The sequence below is a fragment of the Ictidomys tridecemlineatus genome, chromosome 8 (genome assembly GCF_052094955.1).
Source record: "Ictidomys tridecemlineatus isolate mIctTri1 chromosome 8, mIctTri1.hap1, whole genome shotgun sequence".
NCBI classification, from domain to species: Eukaryota; Metazoa; Chordata; class Mammalia; order Rodentia; family Sciuridae; genus Ictidomys; species Ictidomys tridecemlineatus.
This window is the reverse complement of record NC_135484.1, coordinates 116006908-116013979: the sequence shown is the minus strand read 5'-3', so window position 1 is coordinate 116013979 and position 7072 is coordinate 116006908.

The following is a 7072-nucleotide window of genomic DNA, read 5'->3' as shown; positions in this document are numbered from 1 at the left end:
CGGGGACGGTGGCCGGCAGCGTGGACACCAGCGAGTGCAGGAATGTGCCGGGAGGAAGTGGGCAGGTGAGGAGCGGCCAGCGGCCACCCTGTAATCCTTCCTGATTTACCTGAACAAACACGCGCCCGCCTCCCTCAGACGCAGGCCACCGTTAACCCCTGCCGCTCCCCGCTGGCCCTGTGCCCGCGCCCTGCCCCGGGACCCGCTCACGCACCCGCACCCCAGGGCAGGGGCTCTCAGAGGGACAGCCAAGGGACAGCCAAGCCAGCAGCAGTGCAGTCCAGAGCCACCGGAGCCCTGATGGGGGCTGCCAGGCACCAGGGGTGGGGACGGCCCGGGGGGTCAGCGAGGGCTTCCTGGAGGAGGTGATCTCGGCTCCTGGGCCAGGGATGGAGGGGCTCCAGGGAGCTGGGGGACCAGAGATTGAGACCCCTGCTGCCCTGGGCCCTGGGTGGCCTCCTGCAGGCCCCTCGCTGCGGTGGTGAGGAAGGGTCTGTAGCCCACGTCCCCAGCCCCAGGGTGGGGTCAGCCAGCACAGGTTGCTGTCCCACAGTGCCTGCGGGGTGGCAGCTGGACGGCTGTGCAGGCCGAGGGTACCCCACTCCAGCATCCGCCACCTCAGAATGCCTCCCCTGCCCCCGGGGGGGTCAGCGAGATTCAGACCCTACTCACTGCTGCTCTAACTCCAAACGCCACCGTGGGACATGAAGTACGAGGGGACGAATCAGAGCAAACCGCGAGCTCCGCAGCGGACCCATCCTGAGGCGACCCGGTCACCCACCAACAGAAAATGACTTAGGAAAAGCAATTGGTGGAGCACACCCAGAATCCCAGGGGCTCGGGAGGCTGAGGCAGGAGGATCGCGGGTTCAAAGCCAGCCTCAGCAATGGTGAGGCCCTAACCAACTCCGTGAGACCCTGTCACTGAATAAAATACAAAATAGGGCTGGGACGTGGCTCAGGGGTCGAGGGCTCCTGGGTTCAGTCCCCAGTACCAAAAAAAAAAAAAAAAAATCTTAAAGCAGCCGCCCTGTACCGTTTGTCGCCCTCTCTCCCGCTTCCCTGCCCCCCACCCTGTACGAGGGATTGACCCAGGGGTGCTCTACCCCTGAGCTACCGCCCCCGCCCTTTTAATTTTTACTTTGAGACAGGGTCTCACTAAATTGACCCAGGTGTCATCAAACTGGTGATCTTTCCGCCTCAGTGTACCACCACACTTGGCTCATTCTTTCTTTCTTTATCCTTCCTCCATCTGCTGCCTGGAATGTGTCTGTGATAGTTGGCATTGCGGCTGCCATCTTAGACCATGAGGATGGTAGAGCAGTGAGCTGAAATGAGCCTGGGTCTCACTGAGGACTGTATGAAACCCCTGTAGCAGCTTCAGAATGCCCACCTCAGGACTCCCCCGGCCCCCGTCACTGGATGGAACCCAGGGGCGCTCTATCCCTGAGCCACATCCCCAGTCCTTTTCATTTTAATTTTGAGATAAGGGCTCACAAAAAAATGCTGAGGCTAGCCTCAACCTTGTGCTCCTCCTGCCTCAGCCTCCTGAGCGGCTGCTGGGATCACAGGCGTGGGCCACCACACTTGGCACTGGACGCTTCTGAGAGCGACACGGGTTCTCCTTTGGTTAAGTGTGGTCTGTTATTCAGAGATGGACAGATACGAAGACAAAACACTGTTGCAGTCAGAGGATCTGCCACGCTGGTGGCCTGGGAAGGGGCCTGGGCGTTTTACAGAAGACCTTGGCCTTGAGAAGGCTGCCCCTGGAAGGCGGGGCCCGGGAGCCCAGGCCAGGGCCACGCTGGGTGCGCCAGGTTCCACACCCAGACCAGCGGGAGGCACCGGGAGCCCCTGGGAGGGGAGAGGACCCACCCAGAGGGGTCGAGCGGGGACTCCTGCGCACAGCAGGTGCTGGCCTGGGCGTTGGGATGGACCAGTGATGAGCCCACGGCAGGCTGGGGCCACCAGGGGAGGAGCACGGACGGATGCCACCCGGCCCCGGAGGGGAGGCTGGGGACACGCGCCTGCCCACACCTGGCCCACCCAGCCAGTGTCCTGGCTCCAGCTCGGGGTCGGGCCCACCTCACACCCGGGTTCTGTCACCTTCCAGCTTTGAGAGTCTGGGCAAGAGCCTGACACCTGCTGGACGGTCCCCTCCCGGGACCCCAGGCCCCTCAGGGCTGCGCGAGGAGGAAGATCACGGGGTGAAGGTGCTCGGAGCACCCCGACGCCCTGGCCCAGCGCCCACTGTCCACCGGGCAAAGCCCACGGGTGTGGCAGTTGTCATCTGACCCCTCACAGCACCTCAGCCTCCTGGTCAGTACTGCTGTGTCCCCACTGTCCCCCAGGGTCAGGGCCCAGGACCCGGGGTTACCAGGCCTCCGGCCTCCAGCCCGCAGCTCCCCAGGTGGGTCCCCTCTCTCGGCCTCTCTGGCCAGCCTCCATCAGGTGAAACGTGCTGCCCCAGTCCCCTGCCCCAGACCCCACGGCCACCCCTCCAGACGTGGGTCTGGTCACAACCCCCGGGCCTCAGGTGACTCTGGGTTGGAACTTTCCTCCCACCTGCCCGGGCTCTTCCAAACCTTGAGGGGGTAAGTGGGGCCCTGCCACGTCCATCTGTCCAGCCACCTGCCCACCAGTGGGGACCCAGAGAGCAGGGGACAGAAGCCGGGTCCGCTCTGCGCTGGTGCCACCGAGGGTCATCGGTGTGAGCGCAGGTCACCCCTGGGCTTGGTCACCTCCCTGTGAGTGCAGAGACTGTGCCAGCCCTGCCCACCAGAGCGGCCGTCGTGACGAGGTAATGACATTGACGTGGAGACACACTGGGGAGAGCCGGCTGTCCGTCTGTCTGCCCGTCTGTCTGTCCGACTGCTCCCTAACCTCCTGCCCATCTCCCTCCTCCCTGGTCCCATCCTGCGAGGAGCCACAGCTGGGGCCATGGCAGTCACAGGACAGGGACCAGGACAGGGACCCAGGCCGGCCCCGGGGAGGTGCCCTGTGGCCCAGGCTGGCTGTGTCCACCTCACGCGCTCGCTGGGCCCTGCTGCCCACGCCCATGGCCGTTCACCTGGGAGGCCATCTGAGGTGGCCTTGCCCCTCCCAGGCCTCCCTGGGGACCTGGACAGACAGGGCTGCTGCCTGAGATAAGGGCTATCCCAGGGGACCCTGCAGGCCCACCTCGGGGGACAGAGGGGACACACAGCCTCCTGGGACCCCTTCCAATGTTCGGGGGGGCGTGTCCCAAGACAGAGGGGCCCTGGCCTGGGCTCTGCCCCTGTGAACTCGGCCTTGTCACCAGAGGGCCCTGCACACCCGCTGAGGTCAGGCCCAGGTCCTGGGGTCAGCAGGGAGCCTCGGGGGCAGGCCGCGCAGGAGAAGGGATGATCAACTGTAGGACGACGGGGGCCGGGGGACGAGGCCAGGCTGCCCACCGCCGGCTGGGACCGCGGAGCAGCTCGGAGGCCGCGGCTGGGGGACCTCTCCGGGATGGTGCAGGGGCCACGGCCTGAGCCCGGCGGTCCTCTGGGGTCCTTTTTAGTTCTCATTTTGAGACAGGATCTCACTAAGTTGCTGAGGCTGGCCTTGAACTCGTGAGACTCCTGCCTCAGCCTCCTGAGTCCCGGGATTACGGGCGTGGCCGCCACAGCCTCCTGTGCCACCTCGTGAGGAAGCTGAGGTCCTGGGGGATTCAGGGCTCGCCCTGCAAGGGGAGGAGCAGGACCAGCACCAGGCGCTGCTCAGGGCCGCCACAGAGCCCCACCCCGCCTGGGCACTGGGACAGCCGCCCCTCCTGGCCCCCCAGGGCACCAGGTGTCCCCCAGGCTGGCCATGGGGGGTGGAGGTGGGGGGCCCACGTCACAGCACACACCCTTTCCCCCACTAGCGCAGAGCAGCGGGGCCCACAAACCACAGGCCCAGATAAGAGCACAATCAGCCTGTTCTGCGCCCGCGGTGGTGGCGGGGCCGGGCCACCTGGTGGCGGGCAGTGGGGGAGGCCCGGCAGCCTGGGCCCTGCTATCAGCAGCTCTGGCCTCACCGGGAGCCCCTTTGAAATTTACCCACCTTATCAGGCCTCAGCAGTGGGCAGCTCCCCAGGAGGGCCGAGCCTTTGTGTCCAGCCGCTGCCTTCCGCCTGGCCCAGGAGATGACCGGGGGAGCAGGCCACCCCCAGTCACACGCAGGGACCCGGGCACAGTCGCTGCCAAGCAGGCACCCCCCTTCCCGCCTGAGCAAGTCACCCTCAGCCTGAGCCCTCCTTCCCTGGGGCCCGGTGGACAGTCCAGCTTCTCTCCCTCCGAGCCCAGGCCTGTTATGTGCCCCCCACTGCCAAGTCACACCTTCAGCAAATGTTTATTGAGCACCTACTACACACCAGGTATGGGGGCCTGGCAGGGCCGGGGACCCAGCAATCTTGGTCCCCCGTGGAGCGGACATTCTCGGGCCGGGGACCAACGGTAAACACCCGGTGAGCAGGATCCAGAGTGTCAGGAGGTGAGCGGGGCCACTGTGGGCAGAAGTCAGGCAGGAAAGGAAGGAGGTCCGAGGACAAGGTTGGAGGTGTGCGCTTCCAAGGGGGTCCCTGCCTTTCCAGGCCGCATTCGACTCAAGATCTGAGGGACTCTGACCCCCTCCCACCCAGGAGGCAGAGCCAGGGGGAAGGTGGAGTCCAACGGGTTCCCCCACCTTTTATTTAAATTATTTTTTGGTAGCTGTGAGTGGACAGATGCCTTTATTTTATTTGTTTTCTGTCTTTATGTGGTGCTCAGGATCCTGCCTCATGCATGTGACACCAGCGCTCTGCCCCAGCCACAGCCCTCGGCCCCCAACAGGCTCCCTTTTCCGTGCGTTTCAGAGAGGGTGGTGAGTTGTCCAAAGTCACACAGCACAGTGACAGCAAAACAGGAGTTAGCACCTAGGAGCTCTGTGACCCTGTGAGGACCCTTTCCCCCATTCCTGTGCCCCAAAGGCAGGGACGGGGCACTGCCGAGGCACTGCCAGGTCCCTGCTCAGGACAGCTGTGGTCACTCTTAGAGTGGGGACAGGGGTGGGAGTGCAGCCTGGGTCGAAGCCCGCTGAGGGGCTGAGGCAGAGGAGGCTCAGGCGCAGGTTCAAGGCTGCAGGGGGCCGTGACGGCCTGACTCCAGCAACCCAGGCTCCCCCTCCCGCTCCCTGTCGCCTGGACACCCCCCTGTGCTCTCCAGGTGTCCCATGGGCGCGCTGGTCCACCAGTGACAACCGCCAGGGTCTGCTCTTCCGGGGGAGCCCCTGTCTCGCCTCACGTGGCCCCAGGCAGGGTGCTGTCTGCAAGGGGACCAGGAGCCAGGGAGGAGGCGCTGTCTTGGGGGGAGGCTGTGAGGCCTGGTGGGCACCGGCTGGGGGCCACCAAGATGAGCTCTAAGGTAGCGGAGAGGGTGGCGGGGCCAGGCGCGGTGGCCACGCCTATGATCCCAGCGGCTCAGGAGGCTGGGACAGGAGGACCTGGAGCTCAAGGCCAGCCTCAGCAGCTCGGCGAGACCCTGTCTCTAAATACAGTGCCAAGTGGGGCTGGGGACGTGGCTCAGTGGTCGAGTGCCCGAGCTCCATCCCTGGTACCAAAGAGAAAGTGGCCTGCAAGTCACTGGGCCGCCGGTGGGTGGTGGCCTTGGGGCCCTTGGAGGGATGTGTCCGGAGCCCGCAGAGTGGACATTCCGCTGGGCTGCAGCTGGGGCGGCGGGGCTGTGGGGGACAGAGTCCAGCTTCGCTGCGTGTCCTCGGCAGGTTGCTGGCCCCTCGGCCTCCATCACCTCTCTCATGCACAGGATCCAGCCTCCCTTGGAGGGGTGTCATGGGGGAGGACGCGGGGCGCACAGGGCCAGGCGGTTCCAGCTGGTGGCCTGGCTCTCAGTGTGTGCCCAGCTCTTCTGGGGACGGCTTTAGAGCCTCGGTGCACAGAGGGCCACTGTGGTCCTTGGTCTGTGACACGGCCACAGGGTCCATCACGGCCCCCTCGAGATGTTCAACAACACAGAGCCCAAGGCCAGCCGGGTCAGGGCCACTGCCAGCAGCGCTGACCCTCCGTCGTCCCCACCCCGCGCTGGCTGGTGCGGGGCCTGGACTTGGGTGTCCCATCCTAAGGACAAGTGTCCACCTGAAGAGGACGCTGGAGACGCGCGGGGCCTTTCCAGGGAGTCCCGGCAGAGCCCAGGACGACGACGTCCCCGTGGGCCCCAGCGGCCCCCTGCCCTCAGCCAGAGCTTAGAAGAGGGTGTCACCGACACGGGCTGGGTCCCTCCAGCCCGGAGGCATCCCCCTGCTGGGCCTGGCACCCGGGACCTGGGGGTCCTCTCCTGTGACTGGGGAGACGCGCCCTGGCCACACAGGAGCCCGAGCCCTGGGCAGGTCTGCGGCCTCAGATCCCACGCCCCGCCCTGGCCTCCCCACACGACTTCCCAGACACAGTGACAGCCTGGGGGTTCCCAGACCTGGCCTGTGGCCTTGCCTGTGGCCAGGAAGGGACAGATCCCCTGCAGGGCAGGACAGGGCGAGGCCCGGGCAGTGGAGCAGCCTCCCCCACTGCCTGGCCTGGACCTGCAAGGCGCTGCCACCTGGAGGGTCTGCCAAGCAGGACAGACCCCTCCCCTCGGGGACACGCGCAGGGGCGCAACCGAGGGGCCTCAGACCCAAGGCACACACAGCCCTGTACCAGGCACCGGCCTCAACCTCTGAGTCGCGTTCCCTCCCGCCAAGCATACAGTAGGTGCTCAATATGTGCTTCCTTCAACCAGTCAACAGGTAAAGGCTCGGCTGAGGAGGTGGCCACCGGGGCGGGACTGTGCAGGACAGAGCCAGGGTCCATGGGCGGGCAGGAGGCTGGGGTGGGGCCGACCCTCACCAATGACGCTCCGTGGCTCCCACTGGCCCATGGGAGGAGGAAGAGCTCACGGGGCACAGAAGCCACTCAGCCACCGGGTGCCATCTCACCGCCACGCGTGCGGCCCAGCCCAGGAGCGGCCCTCTCCTCCCGGTAGCTGCCCCTCCTGGGACCTGGGCACATCCTGCATCACCAAGCGGCCCTGCTCCTGGGACAGGGT